Source organism: Trichosurus vulpecula, chromosome 2, assembly GCF_011100635.1.
Source record: "Trichosurus vulpecula isolate mTriVul1 chromosome 2, mTriVul1.pri, whole genome shotgun sequence".
Lineage (NCBI taxonomy): Eukaryota > Metazoa > Chordata > Mammalia > Diprotodontia > Phalangeridae > Trichosurus > Trichosurus vulpecula.
In genome coordinates this window covers 321,883,605-321,906,332 of record NC_050574.1, presented here as the reverse complement: position 1 = coordinate 321,906,332, position 22,728 = coordinate 321,883,605, and the positions used below count along the sequence as shown (strand labels likewise).

General features: G+C 36.7%; 1 non-coding gene across 1 annotated transcript; it reads left to right on the top strand.

The window, feature by feature from the left end:
- The first annotated feature begins 3,455 nt into the window (after positions 1-3,455).
- Positions 3,456-3,562, top strand: LOC118840624. The gene has a single exon (XR_005009794.1). It is a non-coding gene; the product is annotated as a U6 spliceosomal RNA (small nuclear RNA).
- Positions 3,563-22,728: the final 19,166 nt, after the last annotated feature.

Below are 22,728 nucleotides of genomic sequence, written 5' to 3'. Positions count from 1 at the left end.
GGCCTAGAATATTGCAAATGCTCCTGGAAGAGATCTTTAAATACCTGAATCATACAAACAGGAAAGACTAAGAAGATGAAGAATGTCTATTGCCTAGATAGTAGTAAGCAGTTAGATGGAAAATATAGAGAGTTTATCCATCAATACATACATCTACGATAGTCAATACAGATGGGCAAAAAGGTGGGACCAGCATGAAACAGATCAGGCTGAATGACCTTCAGGAAATCATACAACTCCTTTAATAGTCCTAAACATGTCCCCTAAAAAGGCCCAATTTTTAAAATATCAGTATTCTACTATGCTTTATGACTGTAAGCCATGGAATACAATTGTCTCCAGAGAACCGAAAATGAATGTCACATAGTAGGATATATCCCATTTAAAATAACTGTAGTCAGCATAAAATACCCAGGAGTACACCTATCTATACAACCCCAGGACCTACATGAACATACATACAAACATTTTGTATACAAACAAAATCAGATTTAAATAACTGGAGAAATATTGCTTATGAGTGACAGAGCCACTATAATAAAAATGTCAATTCTACATTAACTAATCTAACCTACTTATTCAATGCCATCCCAATTAAATTGCCAAAAAAATTATTGTGTTGAACCATGAAAAATAATAACAAAATTCATTTGGAAGAATAAAAGATTGAGAATATCAGAAGAATTAATAAAAAATGTAGAGGAAGGAAGTTGAGCAGTACCAGATCTTAAACCATAATATAAAGCAGTAATTATCAAAACTGCCTGATACTGGCTAGCAAATAAAAAGGTGGATCAGTGGAACAGAGCAGACATACAATACACAGTAGTAAATGATTATAGTAACCATGTGTTTGACAAATATAAAGATTTAAACTTTTGGGACAAGAATTCACTGCTTAGTAAAAATTGTTGGGAAAACTGAAAAGTAGTCTGGCAGAAATCAGATAGAGACCAATATCTTACACCATTTATTAAAATAAAGTAAAAATTGATATATGACCTAGATATAAAAAGAGATATCATAAGTAATTAGACAAACATGTAAGATATTATCTATCAGACTTAGGGATAGGAAAAGAATTTATGAATAAACAAGAAATAGAGAGCATTGTGAGATGTAAAATGGATAACTTTGACTACATTAAATTAAAAAGGTTTTGTACAAATAAAATCAACGTAGCCAAGATTAGAAGAAAAGCAGAAAATTAGGGGAAAATTTTTAAAGGAAGCTTTTCAAATAAAGGTCTTATACCTCAAATATATAGATAACTTCATCAAATTTATAAGAATATAAGTCATTCTCCAATTGATAAATGGTCAACGCATATGAACAGTCAGTTTTTCATTGAAGAAATCAAAACTACATATGGTCATACAAAAATTGCTCTAAATCATTATTGATTAGAGAAATGCAAATGAAAACAACTTTGGGATATCATCTTACACCTATAAGATTGACTAAAATGATAGAAGGGGAAAATGACAAATGTTGAAAGGGATTTGGAAAAATTGGACATTAATTGACTGTTGGTGGAACTTTTAACTGATCCAACCATTTTGGAGAGTGATCTGTAATCACGCCCAAAGTATTATACAATTGTGTATACCATCTGGCCCAGAAATACCAATATTAGGGCTGTGATCAGGAAAAAAAATGAAAAGAACCACATGTTCTAAAATATTTATAGCAGCTCTCTTTGTGCTGGCAAAGAGCTGGAAATTGAAGGGATGCCCGACAAATGAGGAATGGCTAAATAAGTTGTGTTATGATTGTGATGGAATGCAACTGTGCTGTGAGAAATAATGAGCAAATTGATTTTATAAAAATGTGGAAAAACTTACAGGAAATAATGAAGAGTGAAATGAACCAAACTAAAAGAATTGTATACAGGTACAACAATACTGTTCAAAGAATAACTGTGAGCAAATAAGTTATTCTAAGTATTATAAATATTCAAACCAACTACAAAAGACCTATAAAGGAAGATGCTATGCACTTTCAGAAAAAGAACTGATAGTGTGACTCTGTGTGTGGGTGTGGTGTGTGCATGCATGTGTGTGTGTGTGTGTGTGAAAATAGCCTTCTCTAATGTAGGGTGGGGAGGGAGGGAGACAGTTCAGAACTTAGAATGTAACAAAACATTGAAATTAATTTAAAATAAAATGAATGTCACATACAGGGGAATGGAGAGGTACATGGTATATGCTACCACCTGAATTATCTGGCTGTATCATGTAACATCATCTCATATATCATATAACAAGGAAGAAAATATAAAGAACAGTTAGGTGGAAGAGCAGATAGTGCACTGGGCCTGGAATCAAGAAGATACAAGTTCAAATTCAACCTCAGGCTCTTATAATCTGTAAAAACACTTCAGGCACTTAATAAATATTTGTTCAACTCAACCAGGACTGGGTCAATGATCTAAAAGGGATACTAATGGTGACTAGTAATTGATATGAGGAAGAACAGACCAGAATGGGGCTTGATCTTAAAGAATTATAAAGATACACCTAATCCTCAAGGGCATAGGTACCCCTGGAATCCTGGGGGAAAAACATAGCCTTAATTGGCCAATGAGAGTAGGAGTGGAGATGAAGATTCCCAAAGCTTATAAAGGCTATGCAGATTTGGGTTTTTAAAACATTAAAGATGACTAATTTCAACCTTAGTCTTCATAAATTCATTCAAAATGAGTGTAGACAACTGACAAAAGTAAAGAAGCAATGCTTGGACATAATTTAATTTCCTAATTTTGAAAACCTCAAGTTTAAGGATTGAAAAGGAGGTCATTTGTCAAAAAAAGTCCTAAATGAAACAAAAAATATTGAATGATTTTTTTCTGACAATATTTATGGCAATAAACAAGAAGAAAATCACTTAAAAATATATCTATTAAGTGTCCTGCTCTAGAGTGGAATGCCAGGTTTTAGAGGATTCATAACAGGAAAACATGGGTCTGGACAATTCATAGAGTTCAACCTCTCAGTTGAGATGACATGGTAGTTACCTATCTACTTTGCTGTTGAAGTAATTAGAGTAGTGATGGGGGGGGGCAAGGAGGAAGACAGGCTAACCTATTTTATCAGAGTCTGAAGTGAGGAACAATAGATAAGGAGCCAGGTTTCTAAAGAGACTGTAGAAACACTATTCAGATTACAGACAATGGGTTGATACCAGAGACCAGGATATGTGACAAATCATTGATTATTGCTAGGGAAGCACCATGATGGGAGTGAAGGCTAGCGAGTTTACTTGAAGTATGTGGTACCTTCCTATTTTAACTTTTTAGCCTTGCTAACCAAGTTCTAATCTCAGTTCTTTCTACACTGCTAAAGGAAAGCATATGCTATCAGCAGCCTCTAAATTTCAGCACTCCAAAGGTGCAGTTGCCTGCCCTGATTATGGCTCTGTTTTATGCTAAGTACAAAGATAAAGAACAAAGGCAAGTGCTCACTTCGGCAGCACATATACTAAAATTGGAACGATACAGAGAAGATTAGCATGGCCCCTGAACAAGCATGACAAGCAAATTCATGAAGCGTTCCATATTTTTTCAGCAAGAGATAGAAAGAGAAATTCCATTTAAAATTACTGTAGACAGTATACAATATTTGAGAGTCTATGTGCCAAGACAAAACCAGAGCCTATATGAACACAATTACAAAACACTTTTCACACAAATAAAGTCAGATCTAAATAAATGGAAAAAGATCAGTTGCTCGTGGTTAGGCTGAGCTAATATAATAAAAATGAAAATTTTACCTAAATTAATTTACTTATTTAGTACCACACCAATCAAACTATCAAAAATTATTTTATAGAGCTAGATAAAATAATAACAAAATTCATCTGGAAGAACAATAAGTCCAGAATATCAAGGGAATTAAGGAAAAGAAATGCTAGGGAAGGTAGCCTAGCCATACCACATATTAAACTGTACTATAAAGCAGTAGTCATCAAAACTACTTGGTGCTGGCTAAGAAACAGAGTGGTAGATCAGTGGAATAGGTTAGGTACACAAGACACAGCGGTCAATGACTATAGCAATCTACTCTTTGATAAACCCAAAGCATCCAGCTTCTGGGATAAGAACTCATTATTCCACAAAAACTGCTGGGAAAACTGGAAAATAGTACGGCAGAAACTTGACATAGACTAACATCTTACACTGTATACCAAAATAAAGTCCAAATGGGTTCATGATTTAGATATAAAGGTTGATACTATAAACAAACTGGTAGAGCAAGGAAGTTTACCTATCAGATTTATGAAAAACAGAAGAATTTATGATGAAACAAGAGATAGAGAGTGTTACAAAATGCAAAATGGATAATTTTGATTATGTTAAATTGAAAAGTTTTTTGTACAAACAAAGCCAATACAACAAAGATTAAGAGGGAAGCAGAAAACTGGGAAAGAATTTTTACAACCAGTGTATCCAATAAAGGCCTCATCTCTAAAACATACAGGGAACTGAGTCAAATTTATAAGAATACAAGTCATTCCCCAACTGATAAACAGTCAAAGGATACGAACTGGCAATTTTCAGAGGAAGAAATTAAAGATATCTATAGTCATATGAAAAAATGCTTTAAATCACTATTGATTAGAGAAATGAAAATCAAAAAAATCTCTGAGGTACCACATTTCTCCTGTCATATTGGATTAACATGACAAAACAGGAAAATGATAAATGCTGGAGAAGATGTGGGAAAATTGGAACATTAATGCATTGTTGGTGGAGTTGTGAACTGACTCAACCATTCTGGAGAGCAATTTGGAACTATGCCCAAAGGGCTATAAAAATTGCAGAACCTTTGACCCAGCAATACCACTTCTAGGGCTCTATCCCAAAGAGATCATACAAGTGGGAAAAGGACCCATATGTACAAAAATATTTTTAACAGCTCTTTTGTGGTGTCAAAGAATTGGAAATCAAGGGGTTGCCCATCAATTGGGGAATGGCTAAACAAGTTGTGGTATATGAATGTGATGGAATACTATTGTGCTATAAGAGAGGAGCAGATGTACTTCATAATAACCTGGAAAGACTTACATGATCTGGTGCTGAGTGAGGGGAGCAGAACCAGGAGAATGCTATACATGATTACAGCCACATGGTATCCATGATAACTAACTTTGATAGAGGTGGCTCTTCTCAGCAATGCAAGGTTCTAAAACAGTTCCAGAAGACTCATGATGGAAAAAGCTATGCACATCCAGAGAAAGAATTATTGAGTCTGACTGCAGATTGAGGCAAACTATTTGCTCTCTCTCTTTTTTTTCTTTTTTGGTTTTGTTTCTTCTTTCTCATGGCTCATTCTGTTGGTTATAATCCTTCTTTACAACTTGACTATTGTGAAAATAAGTTTAATGTGAAGGTATATATATAGAGCCTATGTCAGATTACATTCCATCTTAAGGAGGGAGCGGGGAGGAGAAGGAAGAGGAGAAAGTTTGGAGCTCAAAAACTTGTGGAACTGAGTGTTGTAAGCTAAAAATTAAAAAAAAAATTTAAAAAAGAACAAAGGCAGCTAGGCAAGGGTGATCAAGAGTGTGGCCTAGAAAGAGATTAGCTAAGATGATGGAGTAGAATGAAGCAGTACAGTCCAGCTCTTCCTAAAAACTACTCAGCAAAGACCTAGAAAACATTCTAAATGGAGTCCTGATCAGAAAATCCAGGATAAAACAACAAAAAGTCATTTTTGCCACCAAGGTTGGCATAGGGATGTAGGTAGAAAAGCTTGCGGATACTAGGACTAAGACTGGGATATGGAGACTTCCTGTGTGGGAGCTGAACAAGGGACATAAGCTGTGGACTAAGGCTAAATAAGGAACGAGGTCCATCATAATGGGTTCTTCTGATCTTGTGCAGGGAGCAGGAAGAGGTGCCAATTGGCATTTCTGTTACTCACATTCTGGAGGGGGGTCACAGATCCAAGGCAGATTAAAGAGAAGACCTGAGCCTAAGGGTGGATAACCTGGGCAAGAAGCAATTGAGGGCCCTAGGCCATTTAGTGAGCACAGAGAAAATAACAGAAGCAAGAACCAGTGGTGTGATTCTGACCCCAGAAGTAGAATGGGGCCTCATATCTAAGCCCCAGCCCAGTCTGAAAGAAGCCTGCATCAGAAAATTAGGACAGGGCACACATACCAAAGGAGAGTCTTAAATTCTATTTTTCTGAGCCTATAGAACTCTCTAGCTGGCTGACAGTGTTTGAATCCTGAAGAAGCCTCTTGGAACTCCAACTAGATGGAAGTTTACGGTCATGCTGCTGAGACCCAAATCCAGGTCAGGAACTTGCAGACCTCAGACCAAGAAGAAGCATGCAGACTTTGCCCTAGATCAGACTGCTTTGGGTGGCACTGACAGCTTGAAGTTCCCTTATCTCGGCTGTCACTGAGATCCTTGAATAACACAATACTCAATACCAGTAGAAAGCAGCAGTAGAACAGGATCAAGACATTGAGCAGACATCCACTCCAGAAGTGCCCAGAGCCTAACCTTAATGAAAAGTCCAAAGTCACAAAGTAAGGTCAAGATTGATCAAACATGAGAATTTCACCACAAAGAGCTATTAGGGTGACTGACATGTACAAGACACTAGCCCTGAAAAAGAGAATGACTTCAAAACACATACAAGCAAAGCCTCAAGGAAAACTTGGACAAGTTTAACTAGAACTCTGAGAATAAATGAAGCAGGAAGTTTTTAAAAGAATTAAAATGATCTTATAAATGATATGAGATTGTTAGAAGAAAGAAGTAGAAAACAAATGAGAGTACTGGAGGAAATCGTTGAAAAAGAAATGAGAGATACAGAAGAAAGAATTGGAAAGAGAATTAGTGAGTTGGCTTACGAGATATAAAACCTTATCCAAGCAACAGATTTTTTGAAAGTTAGAATGGATCGAAGAGAAGTTAGTAAGATCATGAAACAATAAGAAACATTAAAACAAAGTCAAAACACTGGAAAAATAGAAGAAAACATAAGGTATTTCAGTTAAAAAGCAACTATACAAGTAAACAGATCAAAGAGAGATAATTTAAGGATCATTGAATTATCATGACCAAAAACCAAACCAAAACATAAACATCATATTTTTAAAAATCATGAAAGGAAGCTGCCCAGACTTCTTAGAATCATTATTCAAAGTGAACAGAGAAAGAATCCACCCCTCAGCTCTTAAAAGAAATAGCAAAATTAAAACTCCCAGGGACATTATAGCAAAAATACAGAGCTTCCAGGACAAGGAAAATGTGGAATAAGCAGCAAGAAAGAAAAAATTCAAGTACCAAACATTTGAAAGATTTAAGAGTCCTTATCAATACAATTATGAGCCATGACTCTAGAGCACTCATGATAAAACATGAGTGAAACATACCTACCTCCTGACAAAGAGATAATGGATTCAGAGTGTAGATTGATACATACTTTTCTGACATGGTCAAAACGGGGAATTGTTTTGTTTGACTAGGAATATTTATAACAGAGTTTTTGTTCTTCCTTATTTTTCAATGGGGATGGAGGAAGTGGAAGGGAGAGAAGTTAAATTTTTATTAATTGAAATAAATTAAATTTTAAAAATATGATCTAGAAAGTTGAGAGGTCTAAATTAAAAGCAACTGTGAAGACAGGAAAGACAGACCAGAGTAACATGAATGAGACCAATTCTTCTGATGCATCTTACAAACCTCACAGTTAGTGTGACTGATACAGTCCACTCAGTATCTTTAAAAAGTGGTACTCTGGCAGGCTTGTGCCCTGATGGTGCAGAAGACCCAGTACAACTTTCCTTTGATGTGAGACCTTGCATAAATTAAGAACTACATCAACAATTCTGGAAATTAAAGAATTTTCCATTTCAAAGACTTGAAATACCAACATTCTCAAGATGAGACGCTAACACTCCCAAAGTGGACAGAATCTTGTCCCTTTTTTGTGATAAGCTAAAGTATTATTTTGGGTCAGATTCCATCTTTACACCAAAGAGAAGCTGTCTATTTCACATTTAATAGCCTGAGCACTAACCCCAGTGGAAACACATACCATAAAAGTTTATGAGCTGCTGAAGCTTTTGCTCCATTCTACAGCATAAGACACACTTTGTGTGATCAGTGGCACCCAGAATAACATATTGACTCTGCTGTTCAGAATCTTCATGCCCCCATAAAGATAAGCAGAAGTCAGCACACAGATAAACAGAACTCATACTATACACTACATATTTATGGACTATGAATAAATGATCATCAAAGGCACATTTTAGTTGCCCAGGTAGTAGAGTAAATGACAGCAAACCCTAATGCGGATGGCCAATGACTCAGTTGACAGAATACCACGATCTGACTTCAGTCACACAAATGAGTCTGAATGCAAATGTGACACCAGTAAGGAAAGAACTTGGTCGGATATCTCTTCCAGGGTAGTGTGGGATAGCTGTGTTAAAAGAGAGAAGAGTACTGGCTCTGGAGGTAGAGGACCTGTATTCAAATCCTGCCTCTGACATATACTACTTGGGTGACCTTAGGCAAGTCATATAACCATCCTAGGTTTCAGTTTCCTCATTTATAAAATGAAGGATTTGGGCTTCATGGCCTTTGAGGACCCTTCCAGTTCTAGGTCCATGATTTTGATCTAAGGATAAGAATAAGAATACCCTGCACTAGTAGTGCTTAGGGCAGCTAGATGGCGCCATAGCACACAGAGTACTGGGCCTGGAGTCAGGAAGACTCCTCTTCCTAAGTTCAAATGTGGTCTCAAACACTTACTAACTATGTGACCCTGGGCAAGTCACTTAACCCTGTTTGCCTCAGTTTCCTCATCTGTAAAATGAGCTGGAGAAGGAAATGGCAAACCACTCCATTATCTTTGCCAAGAAAACCCCAAATGGGGTCACAAAGAGTCAGGCACAACTGAAATGACTAAACGATAACAAAATATAGTGCTTATTATATGCCAGGAACTGTGCTGAGCACTTTACAAATACTATCTCATTTGATCCTCTCAAACAACTCTAAGGTGTAGGTGTTATTATCATTCCTATTTTACAGTTAAGGAAACTGAGGCCAACAGGTTAAATGACTTGCCCAAGGTCAAACAGAAGTTTTTGAGGCTAGGGGTGAATTCAGGTCTTGTGAATTCAATGTACTGCCTTGCTATGGGATCACGGAATTAGTTTTAATTCATCGTCCTTTATTTTAAAAAAGTGCTAGACTTAGCGCTCAGTCTTGTCTCTCCGGTGATCCAGTACGGCTAAGTGACTTAATCTCCAAGGCCTCAGTTTCATCAACTAAAACAAGGAGATTTGCCTATTAGATGATCTCTAATTCTCTATAAAGTTACCACTTTCTCTGGTTATAATGTGGTTATATATGTATCTCTGGTTATATATGTATCAATTACAGCACAAAGTTCACAGCGTACATGAAAGTGACCAACATTGAAATTTACACAAAATGAAAATATTCATTTATTAATCAGCTCATGTTATTCCGGGACAAGGTGTGTTTGTCATTTGCTGAGGCCCTTTTCACTCCAGAGGTGGAATTTTTTTTCTATAATGACCACAAACCAAAAGGGAAAAAAATAAATTGAATTAGAGACTTGTAACCTTTTCGAGTTGGAACAGAACATAGCTAGTCCAAGTCCCACTTGCTATAGGGATCTTTTTGATGCTGCTTGGACAATTCCAGAGGAACAATTCCTGAGGGCAAAACATTCTACAGAAATGTTGAACATTTCCAGTGTACAGAGAGTCCTTTTATGTGTAGAGCCAGAACCACCTCCTTGTAACTTCCACCTGGTTCTACCTCCACAAAACAAGTGCAGTCTCACTCCCATAAAAAGCCTGTTAAGTATTTGGAGCTAGCTTTTATATCTACCCATAACCTTCTCTCTTGGCTAAACACCTTCGGTTTCTTCGTCTGTTCTTCATATGGTATAACTCTAAGACACCTTCATTATCTTTAATGTTGTCCTCTGTTGTGCTGTGTGTCAGTGGAGTACTAGTAGTCATTGCTCCTGTTTGTCCTTTGTTCTTGAAGAAGATCACATCAGGGAGGTGATGCCATGACATGCGAGTGAATTGGATTTAAGTGGGGAGGGCTGTGCTAAATCGTCAGCCTCACTTTCTCCTCTGGAGCCATTGGGGTCAAGTGGCCAGATATAGATCAGGACAATTGGAGATGGTCCACTACGCAGTGGCAGACCTTGGCCTTTTCAAGCTCAGGTACTTAATGGGTCTCAGCTTGACTGTGGCAATGCCCATTTAGTGATTAAGGCTTAATAAGAAAATGAGGCAAAGAATGGCATCTTTAAAAAAAAGAATAGATCTGGGTAGGGAAGATCCATCATGGTTTCTGGACCAAACAGAAATACTTGTTATTTACATTCATTCTGAGCCAATCAGGGCCCAAACAATGATTATAGGAGGAGGACCAAGACCAACCACAGGGAAGGAGGGAGGGAATAAACATTTATTAAGCACCTACTATGTGCCAAGCACTGTGGTAAGTGCTTTATAAATATTATCTCATTTGATCTTCACAAGGTGGATGGATATTAGCATCATTTTGCATTTAAGGAAACTAAGGCAAATAGTAGTTAAGTGACTTGCCCAGGACCACACAGGTCAGACTTGAATTAAGGTATTTGCATTCCAAGTGCTCATCAAAGTTCTCAGCATGTAAAAAGGACCAAATAAATGCTTTTTCCTTCATCTATTCATTATACACTTAAAACAAGTGAAATGCCAGGTATGAACATTAAGTCTTGAGCTACTTTCCCAAAATCTAAATACTGCAATAAGGGTCAGTTGAAACCTCAGTCATTCAACCAGCTTTGTGTTCCAAGCTAAAAGACATGTTGAGCTTCTGCTTAGCTGTATGAGGAATAAGGATGAAAGGATGAGAATAGACAAAGGGTGGAAAATTGAGTCTTACACATGGGTTGAACTTTTAAAAGTGAAGGGAGATAGAGACCACAGATATAAACACAAATAGATTTTGCACGGCAAATAGTAGAATTGGTGGCTTTGAAAATATTTGCCCATTTGGCACTAACAGAAGGAGCTGACTCGACGTAGGAGTTTGCATTTTAAATTGGATGACCATGACCACAGTCCACAGAGTGAAGTTGGGGAGAGAAGTGGTACCGTTAGGTTTTTTTCGTGGGTCATCAATATAGGCAGTGAAGCCACTAAGATAATAACATCAAAGAGCTCCCTTATTCTCTTTCCTGTACAGATTGTGCCTACACACTTGAAGCAATTTTATGAAACAATAAAACTTAGACTAAAAATCAGGAATCTCTTTAGACAGTACACATTTAAGTGTCTATATGGCTTGATGCTATAATAGGTTTTTCTTCCTTATTTTGAATTTGGCCTATAGTGTAGGACCAAGTTGCTTCTTATTTTAATCAAATTTGAGCCTAATTGAGTTGCCAGTCTAGTTCGTTAGTTCTTAAAACAATTTTTTTTGAACATCCCAAAACAGGCCTACCTCTATGCCTCCAACAGTGAACAGAAATTAGGCTCATTGCTTTGAATTAAGTTTCATGTTGTCCTCAATTTTCACACCACAAAAGATTAAAGATAATACCACTAGTAATGATATTTAAAAAGTGCTTTCTGAGAATGACCTGCCAGCTGGTATTGTACTGTATAAAGACTTGGTGAAATAGCTTAGATAATTTATACTCATTAGTGGAGAATGCAGTAGATTAAAGGAAGCAAGGGTGAATAGTCTTTCATTTTTATAAAACTTGCACAACCTTTTATTCACCTACTAAAGCCATTATTATGTAATAATAAAAAAGGAAGAGAGTTCCACATATAAACTCAAAGGAAGAGAGCGGGAGTAAGTACTCTAGGGGCTATTTTCTCTTGAGAGAAATGCAGTGTCATAGATTAAAGGTGGGAAGACAGCCATCATTTAAACAAGCCCACATCTCCAAAGGATATTTATTCACAGATTAATTAGAGTTGGAAATGGAAATGATTCAGTTGGTGGGAACATTACAGTAGCCCTTTAAAGTGTGGTGGAGAAGATTAAAAGGAAACTCACTTACCCTTTCCTTATGATAGAGCACAGAGATCAAAAAGACCGATGTCAAATTGATAGCCCTAATGATTCCTCTCTTCTATTTAGCTCTTTATTCATTTCAAATGAGTTGGGGGGGGATATATACTAGCTGACAAACTTGACTCCTGGGCTGGGGGAGGTGGCTTCTCATTTCATGAATATCCTTTTGAGGCCAACGGATATACTTTTCCAAAGTTTTGGAAAGTAATATATTTTCACAAGTTAAGAAACCCCACAATCTCCTATCCCACAACTAATCCATACCCATTATTGTTGGAAATGATATATGGAGTCTGGGGTGGGGGTGTTATAGATTGGTTGCTATTGTTCGGTCATTTTTAGTCATGTACAACTCTTTGTGACCCCATTTGGGGTTTTCTTGGCAAAGATATTGGAGAGATTTGACATTTTTCTGCATAGTTTGGGAATGGAGCAAAACGATACTTTATCCTCTTTTCTGCTACCTAAGGCACCCCAGTTCCCACCAAATCAAGACAAATGGAACCAGCTTGCTTGCTAGTAAAATCAGTGTAATTGTTCATGGTCACCATCTGGATGGAAATGAAAAAAGCATTAGAGATAAACAAAGAATGAAGCAAATCCCTGAATAATCAAATGAAACATTAATGATCAAGAATGCTTTTTACAAAAAAATCTAACTAGTCTCAAAAGTGGAGCAACAAAAGAGAGTCACTTATATTTTCCAAAATTTAATAACTATTTACAAAGCACCTTTTATGTGCCAGCATACAGATTAAAAGGGAGACAGGTCCTGCTTTCAAGGAGCATGCACTCTACTGGGGCGGGGGGAGGTTATAAAATATTCCAAATAAGTTAAACTAAATTATCTATGAATTTATAAAAGGTAATTTCGAGAAACAGATAGTGCTAATAATTTAGCATAGATAGATAATAATTTAACATAATAATTTAGAGAAATTGGGAAAGTACTGATGGAGGTTACACCTGGGCTATGCTTTGAAGGAAAATAAGGATTCTACAAAATTAAGTAAAAGAATTTGAAATTCAGGAAGTCTCATATTTGCATGAAAATGGAGAATTTTTCTCTTCTTAGTTTCAGCAAGTCTTATCTCCATATCTAGTTGACATTGTATAGAGGAAAATTGGCTGTAAAAGGAATTTAAATTAGTGTGTGGCCACCAAAATTTGGGCATACTGAAAAAAGATGAAGTTGGAATGCAAGTTCAGAGATGCACTCCAAGGGAAGGGGGTGGACCTCCTGCAAATCCACTGAAGCTACCACTCAATTAGTTCCAGTATCAGAGAGAGAATATAAAAGATGCATGAATAGAGGGTTGTAGTTTCTTTATTCCATATTTTCTCCCAATTTCCTGTAAAAACAATTTTGACATTTGCTTTTAAAAATATTGAGTTCCAAATTCTCTTCCTGCCCTTTTTTGTCCCCCTTCATTGAGAAGACAAACAATTTGATATAGATTAAGCATTGCAGTCATGCAAAATACATTTCCATATTAGTCATATTGTGAAAGAAAATTACAGACTAGAGAGAAAGAAAGAAAGAAAGAAAGAAAGAAAGAAAGAAAGAAGGAAGGAAGGAAGGAAGGAAGGAAGGAAGGAAGGAAGGAAGGAAGGAAGGAAGGAAGGAAGGAAAAAGAAACAAAAGTGTTTTTTTCAAAGTATGTTTTGATCTGCATTCAGACTCCATAAGTTTTTCTCCAGATATGAACAGCATTTTTCATCATAAGCCCTTCAAAATTATCTTGGATCATTGTATTGCTGCAAATAGCTGTCATTCACTGTTGATCATCATACAATATTGCTGTTACTGTGAACATGTTCTCTTGATTCTGCTCATTTCACTTCGCATCAGTTCATGTAAGTCTTTCCAGGTTTTTCTGAGAGCATCCTGTTTGTTATTTCTTCTAGAACAATAATATTCCATCATAATAGTATACGACAACTTTTTCAGCTATTCCCTAATTGAAGGGCAATGTCCAATTCTTAGTCACCACTAGAAAAGCTGCTATAAATACACTCGCACAAATAGGTCCTTTCCCCTTTTTTCAAAATCTCTTTGGAACACAGACCTAGTAGTGCATTGCTGGGTCAAAGGGTATGCAAAGTTTTATAGCCCTTTGGGCATACATAGTTCCAAATTGCTCTCCAAAATGGTTTACTCTGTTCACAACTCCAGTGCATTAGTGCAATTCACAACTCCAGTGCAATTTTCCCACATCCCCTCCAAAATTTGTTATGTTCTTTTTCTGTTATGTTAGCCAAGCTGCTAGCTGTGGAATGGCTCCTCAGAGTTGTTTTAATTTGCATTTCTCTAATTAATTTCTCTAAACTAAGTGATTTAGAGCACTTTTTCATATGACAATAAGTTTTGATTACTTTATCTGAAAATTGCCTGTTCATATCCTTTGACCATTTATCAGTTGGGGAATGGCTATTATTTCTATAAATTTGACTCAGTTCTCTATATAGTTGAGAAATGAGACTTTTATCAGAGAAACTTGCTATAAATTTTTTCTCAGTTATGATTACTGTGTGTTTCTCTCCTCCTGTTTCCCTCTGTTTATCCTACTTTCTCTCCTTTCACTCTGTCTATCCTCAAAAGTGTTTTGCTTCTGACTACTGCTTCCCCCTATCTGCCCTCCCTTCTATCAGCCGCCCAAGAGGAGTCACCTCCTCTTCTGTTATCCCCTTCCCCCCTACTTTCCTGTGGGGTATGATAGATTTATATACCAACAGAGTGGCTTTGAGCCAATTCTTATGAGAATAAGGTTCACATGCTCCCTTCCCCATCTCCCCCATCTTTCCCATACACTGTAAAAGCTCTTTCGTGCCTCTTTTGTGTGAGATAATTTACCCCATTCTATCTCTCCCATTCCTCTTTTCCCAGTTCATTCCTCTTTCTCACTCTTTATTGTTTAATCATCCCATCATATTCAACTCACACCCATGCCCTCTGTCTATATAGACTCCTTCTAACTGCCTAATAATAATGAAGTTCTTAGGATTTAGAAGTATGATCCTCCCACATAGCCTTATTGAATGCCTTGTGATTTTTCTTTCCTGTTTGCTTTTTTTTATACTTCTCTTGAGTCATCTGTTTATATGTTAAATTTTCTATTCAGCTCTGGTCTTTTCACCAGGAATATTTGAAAGTCCTCTGTTTCACTGAATATCCACTTTGGCGATTTTTGGTTATAAATCTAGTTCTTTTACCCTCCCAAATATCATGCTCCAAGCCCTCTGATCCTTTAATGTAGAAGTTGCTAAATCTTATGTTATCCTAACTGTGGCTCCATGATGATCTGAATTGTTTCTTTTTGAATACTTGTAATGTTTTCTCTTTGACCTGGGAGCTCTGGAAATTGGCTATAATATTGCAGGGAATTTTCATTTGGGGATCTCCTTCAGGAGGTGATGGGTAGATTCTTTCATTTTCCATTTTATCTTCTAGTTCTAGAATATTAGGACAATTTCCTTGATAATATCTTGAAAGATGACATCTAGGCTCTTTTTTATAAATCATGGATTTCAGATAGTCCAGTAATTCTCAAAGTATCTTTCCTCAGTCTATTTCCAGGTCAGTTTTTAAAAAATTAGATATTTCACATTTTCTTTCTTTTTAGTCTTTTGATTTTGCTTTATTTTTTCTTGATGTCTCATGGAGTCATTAGCTTCCACATGCCCAATTCCAATTTGTAAGGAATTATTTTCTTCAGTGAGCTGTGTATCTCCTTTTCCTTTTGGTCAATTTTGCTTTTTAAGGCACTCTTCTCTTCATTGGACTTTTGTACCTCTTTTACTACTTAGTGTATTCTGTTTTTTATATACTGTTTTTCTTCAGCAATTTTTGTGCCTCTTTTACCAAGTTGTTGACACTTTTTAAAAATAATTTTCTTGCATTGCTATAATTTCTTTTCCCAATTTTTCCTCTACCTCTCTTATTTGATTTTAAAATCCTTTTTGAGCTCTTCCAGGAATTCTTTTTGGGCCTCAGACCAATTTACATATTTCTTTGAGGATTTGGATGTAGCAATTTTGACTTTGTTTTCTTCTGAGTTTGTGTTTTGATCTTGCCTGTCACCATAGTAACTTTCTATCATCAGGGTCTTTTTTGTTCTTGTTGTTTGCTCCTTTTTCTAGCCTATTTTTTTACTTTTTTGATTTTATGTTAAAGTTGGATTTATTATTGGCATTTAATTTTGTACTAAAGTTGAGTTCTGCTCCAGGATGGAGAGGGCACTGTCCTAAACTTCAGGTTTTTTGTGCAACTTTTCAGAGCTAGTTCTCAGGGTCTGTAAATCTTCAGTTTTTCCAAGGTGGAAGGTGGATCTAAGGAGCAGTGTGTTTACTACTCTCCTGGCCTGTGCTCTGGTCTGTGAGAGATCACAAGCACTCTTTCCTGCCCTGGAACTCTGTGGTCATCAGTTCTGGTGTGCTAGTGCTCCTCCTTGTCTGGGACTTTAAGGACTGCAACTTAGATCCTTGTATAGAGAATGCAATGGAGTCCTGCTCCTAGTGCCATCAAAGGGACCCCTGCAATCTCCTTCTAACCATTTGTCTGATCCCCTTACAATCTGTGGGTTGAGGACACTGGAAGCCACTGCTGCCACCACTAATTCAGTCACCCCCAAGGCCTGCTGCTGGTTTGCTGTGGTGCTGCCTGGCTGCTGGATTGTACTCTACTCTGACCCCTCTGAGACAGACCTTTCCTGCTAACCTTCTAAGTTGTCTTGGGCTAAAAAATTATTTTACCCCATCCTTTTGTGGGCTTTGCTACTTCAGAATTTGTTTTGAGGCATTATTTAAAGTTTTTTGGGGGGAGTTTGGAAGAGCTCAGGAGAGTCCCTGCCTTTTCTCCTTTACTTTGGCTCTGCTTCTACCATCTCCCACCAGTTACATTTCAGGGCCAACTTAATCATCCTCCTCTGCTTTCATAAAAGACTCATAGGATCATAGATCTAGAGCTAGAAAGGACATGAGAGACAATCAAGTTCAACTACCTCATTTTACAGCTGAGAAAATTGAAGCCCAAGAAGGTTAACTGACTAGCTCTAGGTCCTGCAGGTAGAAATTGTCAGATATACCATCTGAAGTCTAGTCCCCAACTTCAGACCTGGGGTTCTCTCCACTGTACCTTTCTGATTCATTTCTAAGTAATTTGGAATTTCTTGAAAGATGGAATATTTATTTCTCCTAATATTCACATATACTTTCCAGAGGCCCCCAAACTCTCAGAAATTTTAATTCAGAATTTCAGCTTTTACAGCAATGATTTTGAATGGCTGTAAGCATTAGGTAGTCACAGTCACTGGGTATGATTCACAAGAGGGAAAGACTGGTAGGGATGGAGGTTAGATGAATCACAAAGGATACTTTCTAATGTTTTTATAAACATGTACATTTTGAATATTTAGAAATATCTCTTCTCTATAATTCATACATATGTATTCTGTGATGACTAAAGGCTCAATGCCTGTGGTGGACAATAACACAGTTTTCAAGCCCAAGGGGAACAATTTCCAAACTTTAGCTGGAGTCTTCAAGTGTCTTGCTTCAACATTAGGTACCATGGCTTCTGCTAAATAATCCCCTCTTTCAAAAACTGATCTAAAAAAATCACAACCTATGAGAAGCCTTCCGTGACTTCACTGTCACTCTATTTCTTTACTCTCTGTCTACTCAACTTTGTCACAAAAGTTTTCTTTTTCTTTTTCTTCTTCATCAGTGGGAGGGGAAGGATAAAAGAAATATCTGGCCACTGGACCCAGATGGTTCTGGAGGAGAAAGTGAAGCTGGTGACCTTGCACAGCCCTCTCTCACTCAAATCAAAGTCAACTGCAAGTCATGTCATCATTTCCCTGGTGTCGTGATCCTCTTTGAGAACAAAGGACAAACAGAACCTATGAATACCCTCTGCCTCTGCCTCCTTTCCATGCTCCATGTTTTTGAAAAAGTGTCATACTGAAATGTAGTTGTGTATTTGTTAGGGATTATTTGTATAAAGTAACAGGATTCTGCTGGAGTGCTTTAGAAGAGGAAGGAGTAGAATTCTTGTGCCTTAGTTCCCAGTGAAGTTAGGCAGTGCAGTTCATAGAATGCTGGGACCTTAGTCAGAAAGACCTGTGTTCAAGTCTGGCCTTAGACACTTACTAACTCTGTGACTCTAAACAAGTCACTTAACTTCAGTTTCCTCCATCGTAAAATGGGGATAATAATAGCACCTACCTCCCCGACTTGTTGTGAGGACCAGATGAGATATTATTTAAGAAGCACTGCGCACAAAGTAGCTACTTTTTTCTTCCCTTCTATCCCTTTGGACTTGATCTTTGCAATATGAATATTGCCAGCCTTCTCTCGCTAAGGTAGCATAGAGGCGAAAGTATTAATTGTGAAATAAGAAGACCTCAATCCAAATATGGGCTCTGCTATTTACTACCTATGTGACCTTTGGCATGTCATTAACTTCCCTTAATTTCCTCATCTATAAAATATAAGAGTTGAGCTAGATAAGCTTTGAGGTCCAGGCCTGTCATGCTCCATTCCCCTCTCAGTTGTGCTTCTGGCTCTACAGATTTTTCACCAATCCTCCTTTTGCCAGCTTTCTTTTATGCGTTGTCTTCAGTCAGTAGAATGTGAGCTCCTTAAAGGCAGGGACTATCTTTTTGCATCTATTTATGCCCCCAGCACCTAACAGAGTGCCTAACACCCAGTACCTGCTTAATAGCCCACCCACCTGCCCACCTGCCTGCCCAGCTGCCTACCACACAGAAAAGTCTTCTCAAGCATTTTTAGAGTAAAACAGTGGGGAATGAGTCATCATCTCCACCACATGCATACTCACCAAAAGAAAACTATTGATGAGTTCACATTTTATCTAAGAGAAAAGCTAGATTCTTACTTTTACCCCACATTGAGAACTTACGAAATATAAATGAACAAGATTTTCTTTCATTTAGATACTGTCACTTTTTCGGGAGGGAGTCTACTTTCTCTGTCTCATTCTCTCTCAGTTTAAAATGATGGTGACTCAATGCCCTTCTCTCAGCACCCTATTCCCACTAATAAAACACATACAAATCAGAAATTACTACAATCAAATGCACTTTTAAGCTGGATTTCTAAATTAATTTAACAGAAAGGTAAACAAACTTTACAGAATAGGTAAGGTTTGGAGTTAACATAAGCTTTTCCTGAACAATATAGATAGATATAGAAGATAGAACAAATGCCATTTGTTCTATCTTCTCCCATGTGTGACAACTGATCTGCCCAAACACATTTCTTGTCTCATTCTTGGGCTGCTCACCCTAGCCACAGAGGTTAGAAGATGCCACAACTTCAGCTGAAATCCAGTAGATGTTCAAACAACAGTAGCCCCACCTGCCTTACCTGCAGTGCAAAAGAGCGTACCCCCACACCTACATATATCTCACCTCTCGTGAGACTTTTCCAGCCAGATGAAGAGAAAGTAAAACTGTCTCTTTATGGCACAGTGCCTCTTTTGTCAGTGGATCAACACAAACTGACTATTTTGATCTCATGTAGCAGGCTTTATGTGGACTCTTTTTTATATGCAGATCCATCCAAAAGTAGAATATCATGCATGCTTCAGGAAGTTTTCAGATGGAGATATTCAAGAGGAGGCTGGATGGCCACTTATCAGGGATCATAGATTTAGAACTAGAGATTATTTTACATTGATGATCATTTTACAGATGAGCAAACTGAGGCAGAGTAGTTAGAGAATTCATATAATTTCATAACCTACCATTCTTCTTTGGGTAGATCTCCCACCTTGGATAATTAGAAGGGAGACAGTGTTGATAATAAGTATATATAACATAAGTAATATTTTTATTTTAGTTGTTTTTTGTTTAGAGGAAATAAAAGGCAGCAGAAAATAAATCAGGAGAAAATAAATAAGAAGAAAGAATTTGTTATTTTTCATAGTTGGAATGTACCAGAAGAAGAATATGCAAACATAGAAGAAGGTCAGTTTTTGAAAGAGGGGATTATTTAGCAGAAGCCATGGTACTTAATGTTGAAGCAAGACGCTTGAAGACTCCAGCTAAAGTTTGGAAATTGTTCCCCTTGGGCTTGAAAAATGTGTTATTGTCCACCAGCGGCATTGAGCCTTCAGTCATCACAGAACACATATGGATGAATTACAGAGAAGAGATATTTCTAAATATTCAAAATGTACATGTTTGTAAAAACATTAGAAAGTATCCTTTGTGAGTTGTGCTTTGAAGGAAACTAGGAACTCTACAAAGCTAAGGGAAGGGGAAGTAAATTTTGGACATGGGGAGAACCTGTATAAAAGCAGGAAGTAGAATATCACGTGCAGGAAACCATAAGTACTCAAGTTTGACTGAACGGTGAGTTAATAAAGGAAAGTAATATTTTAAAAAAAAGAGTGGAAATGTAGGCAAGAGAAAAATTTTAATGGTCTCTACAGTTTTTTTTGACTCCTAGACCAATAGCCTTTCCATTTTTCTATGCTGCCTATGATATCACTTTTATCCAAAATGCATATTTGTGACATAATAACTCAAGATCCCAACTTCATTCAAAGGTAAATGAGAATAAAATGGAGAAAACAGATACCTGCTTACTATATTACTTATTACTGTATTTTTTTTACTTTATTTATATGACTCTATTCTTAGAGCACTTTGTTTAGATCTTCCCTTCCCTATCACACACTACTTATAGCATAGTTATCTGTATATATGCTCTTTATCATTTTCATTAGGGGAGAAGACCATCGATTTAGAGCTGCAAAACACCTTAAAAGCTATCTAGCTTAAGCTAGAAGCCAAAGAAGGAAGCCCTCACTTCCCTATTGTACAGGTGGAAAAAAAAACTGAGGCCCAGAAAGATTAATGCTTCACAAAGATCTTACTTGAGATTTGAACTCAAGTCCTGTAATTCTAAGTCCAGAGCTCCTCTGAATCCAAGGAAGGGCAATATTAGTTAGAAAATTGAACTCCATGTACACCTGGTATTTAAACTCTAAACCAATATAGAGCTTGGCGGAAATTATGAGCAAAATAGGAGCTTTATGGTGCTGAGATACTTTGCTAGTTCTGTGCAGTAGAATTATTTTATAATTTTAATACCAAGTATAATCACTTAGAGTTATGCTCAAATGGCTTTCTCAGTAGGTCAAAGGCATCCATGCTTCTTTAAGTTAAACCCATAGATGAATTCTGTGAAGCTATTTGTACACATTTCCACTGTCCCCCTTGCCAAATTCAGAATAAAAAAGTGATTGCATTCAAACAATTTTTTGTCTACAAAGCAGCAGGTTGACTAAAACCAAAAATGTTTTATCTTCTTGACCTGTTTTATGAGTATATGAGAAAATGCCAACTGCTTGATTGAATAGATAGGTGTTTGTTGTTGTTGTCATTCATGTGATTATTAGTTAATTAGAGTGTGGCATTGATGATGCCAAAGTATTAGGTTCTATCCCCATATAGGCTACTTTATTGAAAGACTGGGGCTTGTAGTAGAAATAAGACTGGATCAGGAGTCAGAGGTCAAATACTAGTTTACTGCCATAACCTTGGAAAAATCTCTTTAACTTTCCTAAGACTCAGTTTCCTAATCTTTAAAAGGAGAGGATTAGATTAAATTGTCTTTAAAGATACATCTAACTCTAAATCTATGATTCTATATATGACTATAACCAAAGAGTGCCCTATTAATGGATTCATAGAAACATAGAAGGAAGAGTCTAATGATTCTATTTCTATTTTTAACTGATTTCTGGTATAGTTGGAGACCTGGTACTGATAGGTCCCTTTTCTTCCTATTTTTTTTCACTTTTGTTCCTCCAGATGAATGTTATTATTTTATCTAGCTCTATAAAGTAATCCTTTTGTAGTTTGATTTGCATGGCACCAAATCTATAAAATAATGTAGATAGTAGTCATTTTTTTAATATTAGCACAGCACAACCATGCATATGCCTCCACTTATTTAAGATTTACAATCACATAATTCCTTAGAATGTCTTTGAACATGTATTACCAAATATTTTCTTATGCTTTCATTTTCTCATTTTAATCCCCAATTTATGATCTAACCTCTGTAACTGAAATTTGTGTTCAACTCTCTTTTGCTCAGTTCAGATGAGAGGGAAATTTGTTAAATTCTCTGCCACCCCAACTTCTTCTATGTTTGCATATTCTTCTTCTGGTACATTCCAACTATGAGAAATAACAAATTCTTTCTCCTTATTTATTTTCTCCTGATTTATTTTATGCTGCCTTTTATTTCCTCTAAACAAAAAACAACACCAAGTCCAGGGTTTACTCTCTTTCCTCTCTCTGTGACCTATGAAAACAATGGGATTCTGTTAAATTTGTTTAAATTTTTAAAAAGTAGAAACTTAAAAACATTAAATCTTTTGAGGGCTTTAGAAAAGGATCATGACCAAAAGTAGTTTCTGTACAAAAAAAAATTTAAGTGGGTGAAAACTCATTTTAAGAAGTATGGTACTTATGTTTAAGAATGTATGTGTGCATGCCCAAAGGGCTATAAAATTGTGCATACCCTTTGACCCAGCAATACTGCTACTAGGTCTGTATTCCAAAGACAGCAAAGAACAATGAAAAATACTTACA